Here is a 20,820-nt window from a genome sequence, read left to right on the forward strand (position 1 = left end):
CATATACCCAATTAGTTGCGTTTGTTAATTAAAAAGTTTTTAAACTGCCAGCGTTGCCTGTATATTAAAAGTAGGCTTGTCCTTTTGAGTTTCTGTGCCATTCTCGCTTTAGCTGGCAGGGGAACACGTACTCCTGCAGCTGCTGTCATTAAGAGTGTGGGCAACAGCCCCAGTAGCCCTTTCTAGCAAGTGCGTGCCTGGTAATTTATATAACCATAATGTGCATCTGGCCTACCTGCACCATGAGATGGCTCATCTTGTGAAGCAGGGCAGATCAATTTTAAAAACAAGATAATCTTGTTTAGGATTGAAGGCTTTTGGAAGTGGAGCATCTCATGACTGTGTAATTATATGTTTGTATGTTGCAGTTTCTCTGCATGGAGCGTAACACAAATAATCTCAAGCTTTCTTAGCAAACAATTCAGGACTAGGGAATTGTGTGGATGAGGAAATGGCGTGGGAACAGACTTACTTACCAGTGAGTCAAAGGCTGGAATTCCCTCTGTAACCAGTAACACTGTCTGGCAACTTACATGCTCAGAGCTGCAGTGGTTTGGTTTGTTGAAACGCTTCTCAGGGAGACTGGTTTCGTTCAGTCTTATTGCTAGCCCTAGTTTTGGGCAGCTGAGGAAAACAACTGTTCCTAAGGAGAAGCATGAACTGAAGGTGTGAGGTTAAAACTAAACACCTTGCTGTACTGAGGAGAGAGCAGCAGGGAGATGGTTTTTAAATCCTGTTTGTGGGATTTGTGTTGTGATCCTTGAGCACTGGTTTCTGTATTTAGAAGCGTGTGTAGTGAGGTCTGTGTCCACAGGGACATACATGTGTAGGTGCCAGCGTCCATATAGCCACAGCAAAGATTTCTGGTTGGTTGGTTAGTGGCTTGGCCCAGTATTGAAGTGATTACACTTTAACTTTTCCTTTTTTTAGCTTCACCTAAATATTTCACCCTTGCTGGACACCCAGATGTAGCACCTTGCTGTGATCCAGCAACACAGCTGGATGCCTCAAGTTTTCTGAAGGGAGGATTTGAGATGGACATCTCTGCTTGGGAGAATTTGTCAGTGTCACATTGCTCCTTGTCCCATGTGCTGCAGGCTGCTGTGTTGCAGGGCTCTTTCCACTGTCAATCTCTAGATTGTTAGTGGGATCCTGCAAGGGCCCTCTGGCAGTCAGGGACTTCTCTGTGCCCACGGCTCAGGTGTTTTCCCCCTCAACCATCTGTGGGGAGAGAATTCCTTACCCACTCCTGTGGCAGATGTGTGTTGGGACAGTAAGGATGTGCGAGATAAACAGGAAGGGTTGCTGTGCTCTTTCATGTCCGTGATGGTCAGATCAACTGATTCAGAATGGCCAATGGCTGAGGACTGCTGTCTGTCCTCTCCTGCACTTTGGCACCCAGGCTCACCTTCTCCTATCTTGCTTTCAGTCTGCCCCCTCAAAAAAGGATGGAAGGAAGGAAGGAAGGAAGGAAGGAAGGAAGGAAGGAAGGAAGGAAGGAAGGAAGGAAGGAAGGAAGGAAGGAAGGAAGGAAGGAAGGAAGGAAGGAAGGAAAGAAGGAAGGAAGGAAGGAAGGAAGAGAAAGAAAGAAAGAGAGAGAGAGAGAGAGAGAGAGAGAAAGAAAGACGAGGAAAGCAGGCAAGAAAGAAAGATCTGAAGGGACCTGCACTATTGGTTAGTTGATGCAGCTTTGGCTAAAATAAACCAATACATATAGTTCTGGCTAGTGGTAGCTATATGAATAAATGTAACTACCCATGGCTGTGGTGCGGAATCAAGCTACTATAGAAGCAAAGCATGCTTTTCAATAGCCATGCATGACGAAATAGTTATAAATGCATGACTATATGGTGTAGACAGGGGCTGATATATCACTCATTTGTACATTTGTAATTAATTGTAAGAACAAGGTTGTTCTTTGCATGTGTTCTTTCTTTGCTGCCAAGCATGACAGAGATATAACAATCTTATAACTTAAGCTCATAATAAAATATTGTTGGTAACCTAGCAAAGAAATTTCTTAATTAAGTTTGCTATACAAAATCCCATAATGCTTTCTTATATGTATGGGCGTTGTGTGTTTGTGTTTTTTGTTTTTTATTTTTCCTTTTTTTTCTGGAACTCCTAAATGACTTTTACATTTGAATATTATCAGAAACAAAATTTCTGATGTTTAAGAAACATTTCTGCATATTTTTTCCATCTGGCTATAATAGAGCATAATTTAAGGCTATGGGCAGAGGAGGGGGTAAATGATGCATGTAATGATTGTTTTAACATTTACAAGAAAATAATTTATTTAAATTGGATTAAGCCTTAATATTATCACACTTTTCTACCTGATTTAACATGGGGGGAGAGGGTGGAAGAAGGGGGAGATGGTGATTTCATGGTAAAGTGTTTTAAGTATTTACTATTTTCTTTTCTTTTTGATCTTCCAGGCATTCTGCCCCACAGCCATGTAAATTTTCCTCCATCTGAATGTTCACTGCCGTCTTTTAGATTCCTCTGCTGACAGTGAAGAGGTCACGCTAAATCAAACTGACAGAGAAACTGGACATCAACTTTACCCAGGATGCCCAAATTAATTCTACCGAAACAAAAGGTAAAGGAACAGCAAAGAATAATCTGATTTTGTACATTACCGGTTTTAAGTGCTCCATTCATCACATTAGTAACTCTGCTACACATATTCAGAGTGAGGCGGAAAAATAAGTATCTGCTTATGACATGAGACCTCAGAGGCTTACAGCTTTTTTTCTGTCCCCAGCAGTTTTCATACCAGCCTAATTATTTCTGCTGAGAATGGGAGTCCATGTCCAAACTTTATCATCTTCATCTAATTCTTTTCCCTGCTCCACAGGAGAGGAATCAAGTGGGATAAATTCTGTATCCATATGGTCCTCAAGCTTTGAGTCTACCGATTGAAGTGTTTTGTTTATAATAGATGCTGGTTTGATGAGAAAAAAAAAAACTACTATAGCTGAAGGAGTTCTATTAGTGGCAGAACCAGCAAAGCCTGGTTTCCTATAGGTTGGTGTCTCATGGTCTGATAGTGAATTACAATTGTCTCTTTTCCTACAGCAGGGTCATTTGTCAGGTCTCTCTCCCATGTGGATTCTTTAATGTTTCATAAGGTTTAAATTCATGTCACAGCCTTTTTTTTTTTTTTTTTTCAGGTAGGGCACTTCTAAAATCTTTCTTATCCTAGCTATTTATTTTTACAAAGAACACGGGAATTTTGAAATCTCCGTATCCCTTCTACATTTGGTTGAAATAGAAAAAAAAATAAACTGGAAACTCAGTGTGCGACTATACAGACTTCAATGTCATAGCAAACCAAGCAAAAATGGTAGTATCTTGCTAAGTACCTTGCCTGGTTTTGGTCTGCATTTAAATTCATACCTCCTGAGAGAAATAAGTTTGGATTGCTAGTTAGTCACGTTCATCCTGTAGAGCTACTGTCATCAATGGGGGATGTTCTGGCTTTATGAAGCATCAAAGACCGATTATGTAAATTCATATTAAAGTGACAAATTTCCTTCCAGTCCTATTTCCATTAAAGTCAATTGTAAGTCTTTCATTGCCCTCAACAGCAGCTAGATTTGGTTTTACAACTGTGATCAGTACTCATGAGGTTGGGGCAGGCTTATTGCCACCAATGTACTGTTAATCATTGCTATGTAAACCAAGAAGACTTCTTTCCAATTCCATTTTCAGTTCACAAAGCTGGGGGAACTGGAAATCTCATGTTTGTAAACTGAGCAAGTTACTTTTCTCTCTCATAGTGACATAATACTCACAGAACTCCATGATACCTGTTTACTGTAATACATTCACTTTTTAAATTTAAAAGCACGCTTCAGATAAATGGAAGGTTAAGTTCTAAACACATTCTTAGTGTGTACTTGGGAAGAACAGTATCGGTGCAGTACTTTTCACTTTAAAGTTTATGAATTTCTTTTCTTCCCCTTAATTCTGTGAGGTGTCAGTACTGAGAAAGATGAATCATTTATTAGTGGGAGGCCTGACACATGATGAAATCACTATCTGACACTTCAATGACTTCCAATGTTGTTCTGTGAACATTCGGCAAAGCACAGATGATATGATGTTGCAGTTCTGTGGGTAGTGTTTTCTTCCTTTTTTTTCCTCAAATGGATGAAGTGCTTTATCATCATAGTGTGTGAGAACTTCCCCATTTAGTATGAATAGCCTTTGACTATTATTAAGAATGATTCAGAAGCTCTGATGTAGGGAGAAAAATAGAACACATCTGCAACTGGCAGAGAAGATCTTTATGATTATATTTCTCCCGAGAATCAGTGAAAAAGCTGAACTCAATGCACCTTTTTGTGAGGGTAAAACAGATAACATTCTTGGCCTGAATGTTAATACAGCAGCATTCCCCTTATGAAGGCCCATGTGAATCTCCATTATGTTACAAATGAACTGCACCTAAGGGGCAGTTTTGGGCTGGCCACTAAATTGCCCCTGAACAGAACAGTCCTTTCAAACCAAAGACATTTAGGATATAAACTAGCATCTGACAATAAAATAATTGGCAATAAGCAACTGGCTGTATGACAAGAAACCGAAAAGTTGTATTTAAAAATAATAATCCCTCTCTAGTGTCTTTACTCTGGTAAGCAGTTATGCAAGCATATTGGTTAAACTTTTTTGCTTTCCTAATCTTATTCCTGACTAAATTGCTCTCTCTCCCTCTTTTCCCCCTTCCCAGTATAAATATTTTCTTATAATGTATGGGTTGCTTCTCTCTCCCCCGGCAAACACTGCATTAGTTTCAGGTTACTAAGGTATTTTCCTGCCTCAGACAATTCAAAATCTGAGCAATGTTACTCCCGCTGCTTTCCCAAGCCACATCACTCCAACCATTCAGATGTGCTGCTCTAAGTGAAATGTCACAGGCTGGGAACCTGTAGGTACAGACTCACCTCCCAGGACCAAGTCTGTCACATAAAAGGTGGCTTCAGGGTTTTCTTCTAACTTAACTGGTTTCTCCTTTTGCTCCCTCAGAAGCTCACTACTTTTCATTGTGAATCCAGTTTTCCCTCTCTCATTCCTTCAACTTGTGACTCTTTTTCTCTCCTGTGTGCTTTATAGAGTCCTCACCAGTCTGTTGTCAGAGCATCTCCAGGCTCTAAACTGTGTTGTCTCTAAAGCATCCCACAGTTAGTACTGGAAAGAAGCAAGTGACTTTTGGAAGTAGTAAAACTGTCTTAATTACATGCTTGCTATTTGATATTGTGTGTTCCTTCCCATCTCTAAACGTGACAGCCTGCACTTATCAGATGTGACGATATGTGCTGATAAATCAGCAAGTACCAGTCCCCTTTGCTTGTGGTCTGACTACTCAGGGTCTGAAGAAAGGTCTGAAGAAAGGGAGGAAAATTGTTTCAATTTCCAGTCCAAAAAGGCTCTGACCTTGCCCTTTACCATTTTCTTTCCTCATCACCTCTTCATGTTCAAAGCATCTGTCACATCAGGTTTGGATCCCGAGCTTCCCAGAGTGCCCTGGTTGTTGTGGGACACTTGGGAGCTTGGCTTTGCCTCCTAGAGGGAGCTTCCTCTGGTGACTCAACACAGAGTAACATTCATCAATGTCTTTCCTGTCATAGGAACTCGGAAATTCCTTGTAGACTTGGTGGATCATTTCCACAGGATGAGGAAACCCTGCACACAGGTGTGTTTGAGGAAGTACTTGCTGATAGCAAGGGGAGGCTGCAACCCCTTCTGTTCTGATGAGGAAGCTCTTTTTAGGACCACTCCCAAACCTGAGCCAGACCAAAAGAGCTAGATCAGCACAAGTACTTTAAATAGCAGGCGTTGGCTAGCCCAGCCTGGAGTGTGGTTCCAGGATGGTTTATGCTGATCCAAACCAGAGATGCTGAAGCCTTGCTTTGCATCATGTATATCTCCACCCCAATCTCTTGCACCAGCACTGGTACTTGTTTGACTCCATGGGGAGATGAAATGGGGAGGAAAGTGTTACATTTTTTCATGTTAGTTGTGTTTTCTGAATCAGTTCAGTGTGGGACCAGACAAGCATCACTGCTGGCACAGGAAAAGGCAGCAGCTGGGGACAGAGGGACTGCAGCAGCCCCAGTTTAGATCGGATTAGACTGTCATGAAACCACAGTCTCGTTTGGAGAACACACATGAGCAGCTCTGGGAGATTTGAGGGGACAATACCCCCAGGCAGGAGAGGGGGGGGCTTGCAACAGTAATCTCTCACGGTAGCACAGCTAATCCAGAGAGAAGATGTATATACAGTGGAAAATAAAATAGATAAACTCTCCAATCACCTTTAAAATACCTAAAAGTTTACTGTCACTGTTCTGTAAAACAAGTTAATTCAACATAGGCTTAAAAGGTGTTCCTTTTGCTTCCATTTGCCCACTACTACCCCATGCCCCATCCTTTTTTTTTGTAAACCATAAGATATCCTGCCATGGCCATGTTAGGTCATGGTATGATGGGCATCTTGCCAAATGAGGCTGATCTTATAAGCTGCTACTGCCCTGATTGTTGCTGGGGTGGACTGTTTGTCTGATTTTTAATTCACTTCTGTGGTGCCCTCATTTTTCCTGCCTGAGCTTGAAGTGGGAGTGTGTTTAGCTGTGAACTACACTGCTGCAAATTCATGGTCTATTAGCACCTTTTCAAAGCTCCCCTCTCTGTTCTCTGAAGAATTAGAACACAATTTAGGAAAAAAAAAAAAAAAAGGAAGAAGAAGAAATAACTCAAGGCTATAGCACAGTGACATTGTTTTAGGCTTTGTTTCTAAAATTATTACTGAGATAGGTTTGTTTGTGTGCTTGTTTGCTTTCCCTGTACTGTATTTGGATTTAAAAACAACAGCATCAGTAATAAGATACTGATGAACCTAAGGTAGATGTGACAGCGTAACGTGGATAGTGCATATACAATTTGTCAAAGCAGACAAAATAACCCCACCTTGGGCAATTTTCAAAAGAAATACACTACAGTACTTGTCAGGTCTGGGTGACTACTCCATAAACATATTACCTGCTGGCATACAAATATCACTTTATATAAAGCAGTTACACAGTAAAAGAAAGGGGAGAGGCAGGGCAAGAACACAGATCTTGCAAAATCCTACGAAAAGCCAAGATCTCAAATAGAAAACTGCTAAAATAAAAATAATTCTTATTCAGAAATAACTACATTTATGTGTAAACTACACACATGTCTTGATTTGTATTCCTCATATGATAAAATAAGTCATAATATATTTTTATTGGTATATTTTTGGGACTATATCTACTCTCACAGTTAGGGATACAAAATTAGGCTAGAAATAACTTCTTTTTCATTAGCACTACTAAAAATTAAGAATTATGGCTGCAGTTAGGGATGCACACTTTGGCATAAATATCTTGCAGTACAAAATTACTAAAAGCTTCAGAATCAAAATCAAATGCCTGAGTTACTACACAATATCATTGGAGATATATTTTCTATGTTAAATATTTATATTACATATTTTATCTGTCAAGATGGAACCATGGATGTCTTAACTTACCTATCAGTGAAACAAGTAATGAAAGAACGATAGAGGGCAGTTGAATTGTGATGAGATTCCAGAATGTTTACCTGTATATGTATATATGTGATTTTTTTTTCTAGGATGGGAAAAACAAAACAATGACTTTTATAACATACTCTTAGAAAAACACTATGACACTTTCAGCACAACTGTGTGTTTGCAACACCAATTTGCACACAAATGCATCCAGACATAAAAATCCCACATTAGAAATCAAAGGAGACAGGTAGAATCAAAACTATTAAAATTGTAGCCAAAGAATGCAGTAGACTGTGTAAACCACAGTGCATTTAACACTGTGATCTTCAGTGGTTTGCTTTGCTATTTCACTGGTAGTTCCCAGGAGCATGGGTGTGCTTAGATCACAAGTCCAGCACCTCCATCATTTATACTGGTAGGAGTCTGGTTTTTTGATTACGGAATGCAGAATCTTCTATTGAAGTCTGGGAATAATGTAGGAACACCTTATGTTACCCTAGATTTTGTATGTTAATTCTAAGAGTATGTTGATTTTCCTTAATTGAGGCTCCTGGAAGACGAGCCAACCAGCTAGCCAACCAACCCTCCCTCCCCCCAAAAAAGTCAGAGGAAAGGATGACTTAAGATAAGGCATTTGTTTGTCACTTGAGAGTTGTTAACACAATGCCAGCACCCCTGGACCTGAGCACCTTGCCTTTGTCTCCTGCTGAGCCTTTGGGACTCCCTTAGCCAGAGGGCTAAAAGCCCAGGAATTCACTAAAACAAATGAATTTGGCAGGATTGAAAAGGTTCCCTTTCACAACATGAAGGAACAAGGTTCAGGAGTATGCTCTGGGTATATAAGGAAGTTCAGCATTACCAGTTAGCCATCAAAGGATTTTGTGGAGAGAGGGCTTTGTGTAGACTGTAATTTAAAATGTTATTTGTGTAATTTTCAATTGTTGCAGTCAATGAAGCTTTTCTTTTAAGTAGACTGTGCATTGGTGTATACTATAACTGAGTAAGAAAAGGAAAAGCTTGACTTTTGGAAAGGTTTTCAGTTTGAACTGGGGAAAAGCACACTCTGAAGCCAGAATGCCTTTGTCTATTGTATATTCTGTAACACCGCATCTGGCGAATACTGAACCATTTCCACACCTGGCATTTCTCATAGTTTACAAAAATGACAGACAGCCTCCAGTTGCCCGCCTGGTACGATGATGCCAGGAGAACCAGGAAGCTTGCTATCCTTAGGCTCTGGCTCGAGTGTTTTGACAGGAAATCATTCTGTTAGAAAATTTCTACCAGTATTTCCAGTTACAAAATCCAGACACAAGACTTCAGGTAGACCAGTCATGTTTGCTTTGCAGGACAGGAATGGCTCGTGCACTGGACCTCACTGTATGCTACTTTTTGATGAGTAAAGGGTTAGAATTGGATGGAAAGCAGACGCGTCATCTTGCAGTTCTAACTTTTCTTTCTTTTTTTCTTTTTTTTTTTTTTTAAATCAAATAACATCCAAGTATATTCCTGGACAACTTACTTTCCTTCTCCTTCTTTTCATGTATATACCTGCATCTGAAAAGATAAGTATCTTCAAAATTGATTAGAAACTGCCATTTGCCAAAGAAGAGTTCTTGCATCTTTGCCACACTGTTGAAACATGGCTTTAAAACAAAGTGGTTGTCTCCAGAAAATATTCATGCTGACAGAGATAGGTGGGATTTAAAAGAGCCAAAATCTTTCACTCTAGTTTCTGCTGCTTGTTGTTGGCCATAAATGTACTGTTTATTTCAGCAGGGCAAGGGGAAGGTAAAAAAAGCTTCTAGCCCTGGACTAATGCATTTGAAAGATACTCAGGACAAGGGAGAGTGGACCGCAAAAAAGGCATAAAAGGTGTTAGTCATTGGAGACTCCTCTCTGAGAGGCACTGAGACACCCATTTGCCATAGGAAATTCTTCACTCAGAGGGTGGTGAGGCACTGGCACAGGTTTCCCAGAGAAGCTGTGGATGTGCTCAAGACCAGGTGTCCTGGAGGTGCTCAAGACCAGGTTAGATGAGGACCTGAGCAACCTGATTTAGTGGGTGACATCCCTGCCCATGGCAGGGGGGTTGGAAATAGATGATCTTTGAGGTCCCTTCCAACTCAAGCTGTTCTATGAATCTATGAAATTCATGATAGGTAGGTGTTCGTGGTCACACAAGTCTAGCCATGATTTACCAGCATTGAGTTGATATCGAGTAAAAGTGCAAGATAATTTAACTATTCTTGAATGAAAGTACTCTGGAAAATTGTGATACTTTTTAAGTTTCTAAAATAGTATTTCTTTTTAATGAATGACAACAGCATTACTAACAGAAGTTTACTTCCAGAAGGCATCAACACTTGCACGACCTTACTGACAAATACAAGGATTTTGTTAAGTCACAGTGTGAGTGGCTTCAATGCATTTTCTTTGGGAAAAAAAAAATCAACTCCAGGATGAAATGAATTTGCCTTCCAAACAATAAAATAGTTCAATCCAGGGCCTGGCTACTACAATTCTATATAGTGATTTACAATCCGTTGAATGATGGGCTGTAAATTTACCAAGAACCAGGATATGATTGGCTTGTAAACCTTAATAAAACAATAAAAGCTGGCTTTCTGCTAACAAGTGTTTAAAATTCTGCCCAGCTAAGTTTAGGACATACGTAAATGGGGAAACTAACTGACACAGCTATTGTGTGACAAAGGATTCTACCAAAGTCTTCTCTATGAACACTGCTTGAGAATAAAGATGATTTTTAAGTCCTAGAACAGTTATTCTATTTTGTCAACTGAGTAGTGATTCCAGAATAAATGCATTTTCAGAGAATTTAGAAGCCTGTGTGGTGAAGAACTTGGTAATGCAAGTCAGAGACTAGATTATATCCTGTGAAAGTTTAACCAGAGGTCAGGCTAATTTTAGTAATGCATAATGTAAATCAGGCTTTAAAAAATATATATATATGTATATATATATATAATAAAAAGTTATCTTTATTTTTCCTGATTTTTAGCAGGATAATTCCGTGCAAGGAATTACTTATCATTTTTTAATGTCAGTTTCCATGTGCCAGGGAAGAATATGCCTTTAAATGCTGCTATTGATTAGCACTCGGAAGTTCAATTGACTTTGGTGGGAGTTACCTGTATTAATCAATAAGAGTATCAAGTTAATAAATAATTCACTTAACAAAACTGCATTAAAATAATACTAAAGATTTGCAAGACTCCTATAAAGGAAAGTTTCCTCACATTCCTAAATAAGTGGAGTTAGGGCTAACATGGTCAGAGTGAATGGAGCTCCAGGAACTGCTGCATCATTTTCAACAAAACTTACACATCTTGCTTCCTATCTTTATTTTTTATTTCCCTGTGTTAATAGCCGGAATACCACCTTGTTGCACCTTTTTTTTTTTTTTTTTTCACAGAACGGTTGAGTTTGGATGGGCCATTAGGAAGTCATCTTGTCCAAACCACCTGTTGAAGCAGGTCCACCTAAAGCATACTGCCCAGGACTGTGTACAGATGGCTTTTTTTCTTAACCCTGGAACCCCTAGATATACATAACTGCAACTAACCTTCTGGCAAGAGAGTGTTAAAATATTAATCTTTGAAGATTATGACCAATGCTCACCTTTTATCAGAAGAGTTTTTGAGCATTGCACAGATTTCTGGTGTATGTCTATTTGATAATACTAATTTGTCCTCCCCTTGCAGGTTCTGACACTTACAGGTCTTGCATGTGGGTCTGTACCATCACATCTGAGTACAGCTTTGCGATCTAGATTCGTGTTAAATAACTTCATATTTTGCAAGATGATTTTCTGTCTTTTCATAGCCTCCATAAGGAGAAGCAGTGCCGAGTTAAACTGGATGCATTTTATCTCTTAAACAAACTATTATTGGGGATTTATTCATGTAATGATGTGCCTAAATAGGGTCTTTTTCTTGTATTCTTTGCAGTATTTTATTCCTTTTAGTATATTTGGAAAACCAAACACTTTTCTGAAAATCAAAATCATAGAAATCAAAAAGTGACTTTGGTTGGAAGGGACCTTAAAGATTATCTAACTCCAACTCCCCAAAGCTTCCTAACAATAAGCCATCATTTGTGGGCATAATCATAGTCAAGGTCTTCTAGCTGAATTAGGTAGAAGTTTTATGCCTGAAAGTTGTATGGTTTTAAGAATTTATCCCTCTATAGCCTGATAAATATATAGACAAGATTTACACTCTAGAGATAGAAAATGAGAAAATCCTTCTAACCTGTCTAGGAGATTTACCAACTGTGCTGTTTCACTTAAACCACTCTAGTCTTGGACAATAATCTGAGTGATATGTAAATAATTATCACATCAGGACATTTAGCAAATCCCAGTGCTTTGTATTTGAATTATTAGAAGCTTTTAATGACTGGTATGCAGTCAGTTACAAGACAGAGACATAGATATATAGTTACACATTTAAAAGACTCTATTAAAGGCCTTTTTAGCTTTGCTGTGAATTTACAATTTGAGAATTTCCAAGAGAGTATATTTTCTGAGACAAATTTCATCGCCTTAGGATAATTTCTCCCCCCTTTTTTTTTCTTTAATGTGATTTGTCATGGTAGAACCTAGACATTTTCCATGTGGGTTTACTCTGTGCTTTCTGTGGCCTGCAAGGAATTCGTTTTAATTAATGAGACTGGCAAATGCATTGTTGAAATAGTCGTTGTGGCAGACACGCCTTTGTGTTAACAGTTGGGTTAAACAGCCCCTTTATCGGAGCTATTAGCACCTAATATTACTGTCTGATTAAAGATCATTCAGTGGATTATCCAGTCCCAGTGCTTCTGCATACCCCCAGACAGGTGCTCAAATAAGAAATTATGTTAAGTAAATTAGCACTGGTATCACATCCTGAATGGCTGTGTCTTGGCTGCAGAAAAGAAAAAGTTATGGGGCTGTTTGCGTATTTTTTGTCACTCTTAAACAGCGAGGTGACTTGTATAATCCCTCGAGATTTACATTGCAAAAAAGGTAAAATCAGCACTGAGGCCTTTGTTTTGTAGTTGACCTGGTCTTATCTCATCAGAGAGTACCGTGCCTTTCCTCCACTTGTGTGTTGTGTTAGAAGGATAGGTGTGCTTTTACACTAAAACCACTGCTTTTTTTTTTTTTTTTTTTTTTTTTTTTTTTTTTTTTGACAGTGTCAGCATATAATGTAAGCTGTTTATCCCGTGTCTTTTGTAAACCATTTTATTTTCAATTCATGCTTTCAGATGGGACTCATTGGTAAACTGCAAATAACTTAAGAAGGCAGGAAATCCCACAGGAGTTCACAGAGTATAGTTTACCTGACAGTTCACTTTAAAGGGTGAAATTAAGTCTTGAAATTAACGAGCACAGGCCCCCTGACTTAAGTGCATCCTTTTGCATCCTTTCCAGGCCCAATTGTGTTGGATGGCAATTCATAGTAAGTACTTTTAGTGTCCCCCTGAAAGGCCACAGGTCTACAGGTTTGCTGTTGCTGGCTGTCTCCCATCTCACCTGGGGACTGTTTCTGACAAGGCCTCAGGGGAGAAAATAGTGGGGTGATGACAGACAACACCCCAAACGGTTTGGGTGCCTTGGAACAGGAGCAGTGTGTGTGTTTTCCCTGATGATTTATGTGACAAATCTCCATTAACTTCGAAATGGCCAGGAGTTCAAAATAAGTTGCTGGGATGAGGACTAGGTAGGGCTAACTTAGCCGTAAGAACTGAGTAGAGCTCTTTGCAGGACATGGAGTTTTCTCGGGTATCTCTGACAGAAGCCTAATAAAACAAGCACTATTTATCATTGAAGCGTCACTCTTTGTTTGCTGCTCCCTTTGGAGAGGGTGTCAAAAGGACATGCTGGTGTCAAGTGGATTTGGACGTGTGCTACCTCACTTTGCTTAAAAACACGCACACACAAAAAAGTCTCAGACTACATCTGCTTGGTTGGAGGCGAGTGCTTCAAGTGCCTGGGGACTGTGACAAGAAAAGTAGCTAGCTTGGAGGCTCTAGTTCAGTCTTTCTCTAAAATAGACTGCCAAACAGACTGTCTCTTAGGTTAGAAAGGGAGCTTTAGAGTTGCAATACAACATTATGAGACAAACCTCTTCCCTCCAGCCACCCCCCACCCCCCAAACCCCTGAAGCATCCCACTCTTGTAAAAAGATGCATTAGATTTATCAATAGACCTTTCTTTACTCAACTTTTCTGCAATTCCTTTTGGGAAAATTTGGATTTCCATCAAAGACACAGAAGACTATAAAATTGGAAGCAGATGTGAGGTTGGATTGGATAGTTCTGTGGCTGTCTCTTTTGTGGAAGCACTTTTGAACAAATCCAGCCTTATGTGCTTCTTGCTGTCTTGCCCCATGCAACTCTCTTGCCTGCTTTTTACATTTTCCAGAGAACCAGGAGGTGCAGTGCGAATAACTGATGTAAATGTAAACTTATTCCCTATCACATCATCTGTCTCTTCATTTTCCAACGGTTCCTGTATTCTTTGGAAAATATGTTTAAACAATGCCCTCGGTATTTTGCATTGTTAACAAAATACAAGGAAATACAACCAATGCTCTGCACATGGAGACTGAATTTAGTAATGTTTACTACCACTTTTGCTAGCCTGGATGAACTTTATACCTGGCCTGCGTACGATGCCTTAATTTACTGGCATGCTTTAATTTGTTGAAAACAAGCTTCGAACTCACTTAAAGTCTGTCTTCTGTCATAGTGATGGTGTTGTTAATGTAATTGATGAAGTAGGGGGAGGAGTACAATTTTCAGGATTATTAAAAAAATGTGCATTTTTCTGCAGTGTCTTTGACGCCACATGCATTGTGCTGCAATGAAAAGAGGAGCCAAGCAACAGAATTGACAGTATTGTTTATCTTTTGGTGATGTTTCTTCAGTTCTAATTTACAGCAGAACTACGCCTGAGACCAGTGAATTATGGTTTCACATCCAAAGCTTCCAGAATTCATGAAGGCTTACCCAAGATTTTATAAGCCTTAGCTCTGTGTTTTGTATCTGCAGTGTGCGGACATGTAGTCTCTTGGGAGTTGATCTTTTCCCAGTGCAGGGCTGGTACCTTATGAAGAGAGTTTCTGGTGCTATTGCATTTGCTCCCAAAGGCAGCCTGGCAACTGCTCTGTTGCGAGCCTTCGATGCACTGATAACTCGGCATGGAAATGCTATGCTTTCACAGGGAATAACAACAAGCCTGGAGGACCTATCTGTGTTACTCCAGGGTTAGAACAGGGCAGGTTGTCTGCTCAGAGCTTAATGAATTGATGGTTTTGCTCATCCTTTCACCTTAGGCTCCCATTACACAGATATGCATGCTTTCACTTCCTAGGTATTCTCTCCATAATGCCCATGACATGCCCCCTCCAAACTGCATATTAATTCATCAGGAATTAATATTAACCTGCTTACCCCCCTCTTCAATCCGCCTAATCTCCATGTGTTATGCCTGCCATTTCTATGTCTTTTAAGAGCTACGCTTCTTCCACAGGGTCAACCTCACTTTGGCTGGCTTGTCTTCTTGATTTCTTCGTTGGTGGTGCTAAAGAGAGTTGACGAGATGGGAAGAAAGTGGCAGGGATTGCTGAGTCTGAACATCACTTCTGCTAAGCTTGGAGCAGCACTGAAGCTATTTTAAACAAGGTGAGGAAATATCATGCCTTTTTTATTATTATTTATTTTTTATGGTAAAATAGCCTGTCTGAGGTATTGAAGTGTGAAATTCAGACCCCGAGGTTTAACTATGGAGAATCACACATGGGAGAGTAAAGTGGCAAGTGTTCAATTAAAAAAGTTACTTGAAATCTTCCTTATGCAAATACAAATTAATAATTTTTTGGAATAGGTGCACATGCAATGTGATTGTTCGGTGAAAAGTGTATGTGTCTCAAATCAGGAAATCAGAATTCAGCCTTTACAGTGCAAAAGGGAACAGATCCAGTTCAGCCAGTTCATTTAAGGCTAAGCCCACCGTTGTAAAGTGCACATGTGATGCCAGAAGATCTTCCTAATCATGCGGTTGCTTATTGAATTTCCATAGTTCACCATACAAAACAGTGCAGAGATAAAGTGTGGGTTTAAGTAAGTGACACTCACCAAAATTTTGTAAAATGAATGAGGGTCCAGATTCTATTCTCAATCTCACCCGCAATTTCTGCCTCATAAAACAGATAAAAATTGGGGTGTAGATAAACTTTCTTTTTTTCTTCCAGAAATACAAGGTTACCTTGAATCTCTGACTCTTTTCTGAATGATTAACCATGAATCACCGTTTTTTACAAGTCTCAATGCATTTACCATATGCCAGGTGTCGCAAGAGCATGAGAACACTTACTAAATTGAAACTGGCTAAACAACTTCACACTGGCATCCCCACATGGTAGTAGGAGTTTTGAGAAGGAACTACTTGAGTTTAACCTTCCTAGTATGGATAAGATGCTCTCATCTTCTTGAGCGTAATTATCTTTCCACCCCCGCCATCTCATCCTTTCTATTTTTCCCAGTAGGAGGATCAAAAGAAAGTTAGTTAACTGCAGCATTCATCAGATAATCCAAGAGACATTAATCTAGAAGACAGTATTACCAAATAATTAATTCATGGGTTAATTCCATTCCTATTTATCTGATTTTCTTATGATTGCAAGTGTAGGTTTCTCAACCTAAATCTTTGTACAAAGGATTCGTGTTTTAGGAGAGTGGTCCTGGAGGGCAATGAAGAGAGAGGAGGGAATTCTGTGTTGTCTTCTGCTAGCAGCTGATGAATTTTAAATGAAATTATTATTCTCAATGTTAAGATAATGCTTTAAGTTGCTGAAAAGCTGGAGAAAAAAAAAAAGCAGAAAAGAACCCCAATTTTGTATGTACCTGCATAATTCCTTATGAAAGATTTGCACTATGTATTACTTCCTTATTCTGGATTTCTTGTATTTCTCATGCCATAGCCATCTTTTAGATGTTCTAGATCACCTGTAATGGGTCACAACTGAAGCAAATCTGGTTTTTCATCACTGCATTTTGCCTTGCGCTGTTCTAACGTTACTGGTGGTATCAGCAGTTACGTCCCAAATGCAAACAACGTGCAGGAGAGAATCACCACTAGAACACAGCCAGTGGAGCTCATAAAACGTGGTTTCCGTTGGCTTGGTGCGTCCTTTGCCCCTTCCCATCTTGGTGCACTACCTTGACCTTTCCCCACTTCTTTTATGGCATGCCATTGCATATTGTATCGCGTATTGCACGCGTGTTGTCTAGCTTAGCACTATGCGTGCCCAGTATGAGCTGGCCAATTGGTTGCTGCCAACTGTAACAGCTGAGCTCTGCCTGCTTTTCCCTCAGAGCAACCACTAATTTGGGTTGGCCAACAGCTTAGAAAGTTTTCTGAGAGGGAGGGAGTGGGAAGAGGTAAACAGATGGAAGGAGGCAGATAGCACAATCATTTAAGGCTCATTACTTACAGAACTCAGCTGAAAACGGCTGCCAGTGATTACTATGAATGAAAGTTTTATCTAGAATACAGCAGTGAGATGTTGAATGTGCCTTTGCGCCGGCAATGCATTTGGGCTGTGCAGCAGTGGCCTTTCCCTCCCAGCCATGCAGTTTAATTACAGTTCCAGTAACTTTGAGAATCGTTGTGTCAACAGTTGTAATAGCCAGCTGAGCTGGACTCATCATCTAAAGTCCATTTAATTCCTTGCAAGAGGTGGAGATTGATGTGCGCACCTCGTGAGCGCAGTGTGAAAACCTGTCCTGCCAGAATTAGCTCCTTTGGTGTTTCTCGTGCGTTTGGTTCAAATTCTGGACCTTTTCTCTTCTTTTCCCATCTAATTCCTGCGAAGTAGTTCATAAAATGAATACTAATTCCCTTCCTGCATCTTTACAAATGTGGGCTTCATATGCTTTACCTGGAAGTGCTTCTTTCTTATGGGCTTCTACAGAGTATTCACCCTTTCCAGGCAATTACACAAGGTTTAAGTAAGAGATGACAAAATAGTTGCATTCTGGTAGCTAGTTTCAAAACATTTTGCAGCTGACAGTTTTATCTTTAACAATATACCATATTTTTTCAGGAGAAATCATAAGGATGCATCTTACTTTGTATGTGGTCTCTAGATAGGTAGGAGATACATTTGAGCTTACAGCCTTTTGGATGGATGGATGTAGCCATTTGGATGGATGCTGTAGGTTGTGGTATGAATTAGGTGTCTAGGAAGGAAATGGTGCCTTATCACCGCTGAGGGCCTTAGCTCAAAATCTCATTTTCTTTACATTTTGTTGTGATTTAAGTTGAAATCTAAGTTGGGATATATTGTGCAGTACAACGGAGTAAACAAACCAAGAGAAAATTCACTCTGGAAGACAGCAACTTTTTAAAATCGACACTTAAAATTAGGCTGATAAATAATTTCTTGGTGGCTGAGCACTTGCCTTTTACTTCAAGTTATTTGGACCTGCAGGTGCTGCGCCCAGAGGGGAGTATGCCAGTGGTAATTATCATTTTGAAACTAACCTTAAATAGCCATATTTGAAAACGTTTGGTGATATCTTATGCTTTAGTTGGATATTATTTAAATCCAATATATTGATCACAGATTCAGGAGTTCTGTAAAGGTGCTTGAAAAAGCTTTGTTAAACATTTAGGTTCAAAGACATAGATTCCAAGTGGCGTGGCAGTTTCTGTGTAGAGACATGCCAAATGAAATACTGTGTGTTGAAAGTGTTAGTCAAATCCCTAGTGACCTTTAGCTCGCATAATAAGGTTGCTATCCAAGTGTCTCTGCTTAAGAGAACTCAGCATTTAAATGTCCATTTAAAAATTGATTTGTTTGAATGATACTGTTCATCTTGTCTGAGGCCTAACACGTCCTAGAGGACAGCGAAAGGAATGCTTCTCTTCTAAGCGTTGTCAAACCAGAAAGAATGGTTGTTCCCAAATTCTGCATATGTCAGCATAATAGAAGCTTAGTCATGCAAATCCTTATTACTTGGCAGTTCTGCAGCAGAGAAAAACAGTGTGTTACCATATTTTATCAGTGTTTGTAGTTGAAAGTATGCCTCTCATTGTGTTTTTTTTAAGAACAGATGTCAAGACAATCTTGAAAACGTAAACGAGTACTAAAAAAATATTTCCCTGATTTAAAAAAAAGTGGGGAAAAAACTAGTTAATTGAATGTGTTGGTCTTCCTTTCCTTAAAAAACATGTTAACGGTTTATATGCTTCCTTCTGTTTCCATGGGGGATGGGAGGACACGGTTGGGGGGATAAAACAGTTCTTCAATTAATGACAGATTTTGTTTTACTATTATTTAGTGATTCTGCTAAATACAGAAGCATACTACACAGTTCCAAATTATCAAGGGCTTCTTAGTGTGTTATGGAACTACAGTACATTGTAGTATTTTGAATAAACGTGCTGTGGTAGAGCAGTGATTTACTCTTGTAGTCCACAGACGCATGAGAACCAAATTGAAGAAAAGCTGGCTTTAGAAACACTAGCAGAATAAGACAATGCCTTTTCCTTTCTTCTTTTCTTTTATGGAGTAGTGTCAAGGAAGTGTCTGGTAAGAGGAAGTGTCTGGTGATTACTGTTGGCTGTATCTGGACAAATCTAGCCATGACTTACTAGGACAAAGCTGGCTGGGTCAAAGTCACTTACTTCTGAGCTAGGTCGCTGGCTGCTTTGGTTGCAAGTGAAGTTTTCCTCTCTGGCTTCCTAACGCAATTATCATTCCCCAGCTTAGTGTTTCTATGTGGGAATGCGAAAGAGGATTTAGATGTTCATTTTTGCCTCTGTACTGTATTCAGGTTCTCTGCTATGATTTTAAGCACTGATTACAAGTATAAATCATTTGATGCTTGTTTGTTTCAGATCATCAGGGAAATGAATGAGACCTCTTAATGCAGCCTCACTCTTTTGTGTAGGTATACAGAGAGGCATTGTGTGCTGCCTGCCTCACCTGGCTTGCAGGCAGCCTTCTCAGAGGAGATATTAATTATAGGTGAAGCTGTGAATGCCATCTATACTTAAGCTTGCTTGACACTTTTCATCACAGGGCCTTGTTTTCAGTTGCTTATAAATTTGTCAAATATGTATAATTTGGACTTGATAATGTACAGACTGAGAGACTGCATATGACTGAATTTTTGTATCTAAAGCTTCAGAAAAAAAGCTTTTTTTTTTTTTACTTGAGAACAAAACAAATTTATAAGAAATGTGTTGCTTTTTCACTTGTCTTAAAAATAAATGTTTCCTTCCATTTTTTTGCAAAAGGAATGGAGAAGGAAGTCAATAATTTGGAGGTAGGAACATAGAAGAAATACGGTGGAAAGTAAATTAATTGGGGTGATTTAAGTGAAGCTACTTAATAGCTACTATTTTGCAAGTTATCCTTATATGAACTCTTTATGCCTTTGCTCTTCACCTGTGAAAATGTGGGGAAGCTCATCCCATTCATAAAATCACATGAATTTCATGAGGATTCATTTCTTGTTTGCGAAGCACCCGAGTAGTACAAGGATGGCATGACAGAAAAGTCAACAGACATTCATAATTTTGTCTTTGTAGCAAGTCTTGAGTACAGGTCAGTAAATAAGATCTGGTGCCTCAGAGAAGGCTGTTGAAATTAAACAAAATGTTGAACATCCGTGTGTGTAATAATTAGTGTCTGGTCTGTCCATTCAATGAGGAAATGGCTTCAGGAAAAATACTCATGTCATCCATATTCCTGCATGCAATGTGTATGCCAAGGGGACTGAAATACAATTGTCTGGAAAATCTTGGAACGTTGTAAGTTTTGAGTAATTGACTTTGTATCTGTAATGTTCTTTTAATATGATTTTTGGCGTATAATTTTGTATTTAGTATTGTCTGTAGCTCTCAAGCTATAGTGGAGGGAGAGAAATGTATGAAAGTAAGGTAGGTCTACATTGAAGAAGAGAAACAGCAAATTATTTTCTTAAACCCTTGGATAACTTCCTGTTTTGTCTGCAAAATAGTATTTTCCCTTGGAGAGGAAAAAGGTGTTAGACATAGCAATTTCACTTGGATAGAAACGTCATCACATAAATAGCCTGCTGTGAATGACATTTTAGGCAGCTCAGTCAATATCCTGCCAGGAGAAACATACTCCCTCAAAACACAGTTGTAAATTCAATGCATCCTTTAATTGGAGATATACTGGAATTTACTTATAATTACATATTAC

At 39.3% G+C, this 20,820-nt stretch overlaps 1 long non-coding RNA gene across 1 annotated transcript in view; it reads left to right on the plus strand.

Annotated features, from left to right (window-relative positions):
- Positions 1-1,551: 1,551 nt before the first annotated feature.
- Positions 1,552-20,820, plus strand: part of LOC110353471 (uncharacterized) — a 73,411-nt gene continuing 54,142 nt past the window's right edge. Inside the window, exons 1-3 of the long non-coding RNA XR_011806870.1 lie at positions 1,552-1,674; positions 2,442-2,605; positions 15,111-15,262. This is a non-coding gene — a long non-coding RNA (uncharacterized lncRNA). The remainder of the gene's footprint in view (positions 1,675-2,441; positions 2,606-15,110; positions 15,263-20,820) is intronic.

The sequence above is a fragment of the Anas platyrhynchos genome, chromosome 2 (assembly GCF_047663525.1).
Source record: "Anas platyrhynchos isolate ZD024472 breed Pekin duck chromosome 2, IASCAAS_PekinDuck_T2T, whole genome shotgun sequence".
NCBI lineage: Eukaryota > Metazoa > Chordata > Aves > Anseriformes > Anatidae > Anas > Anas platyrhynchos.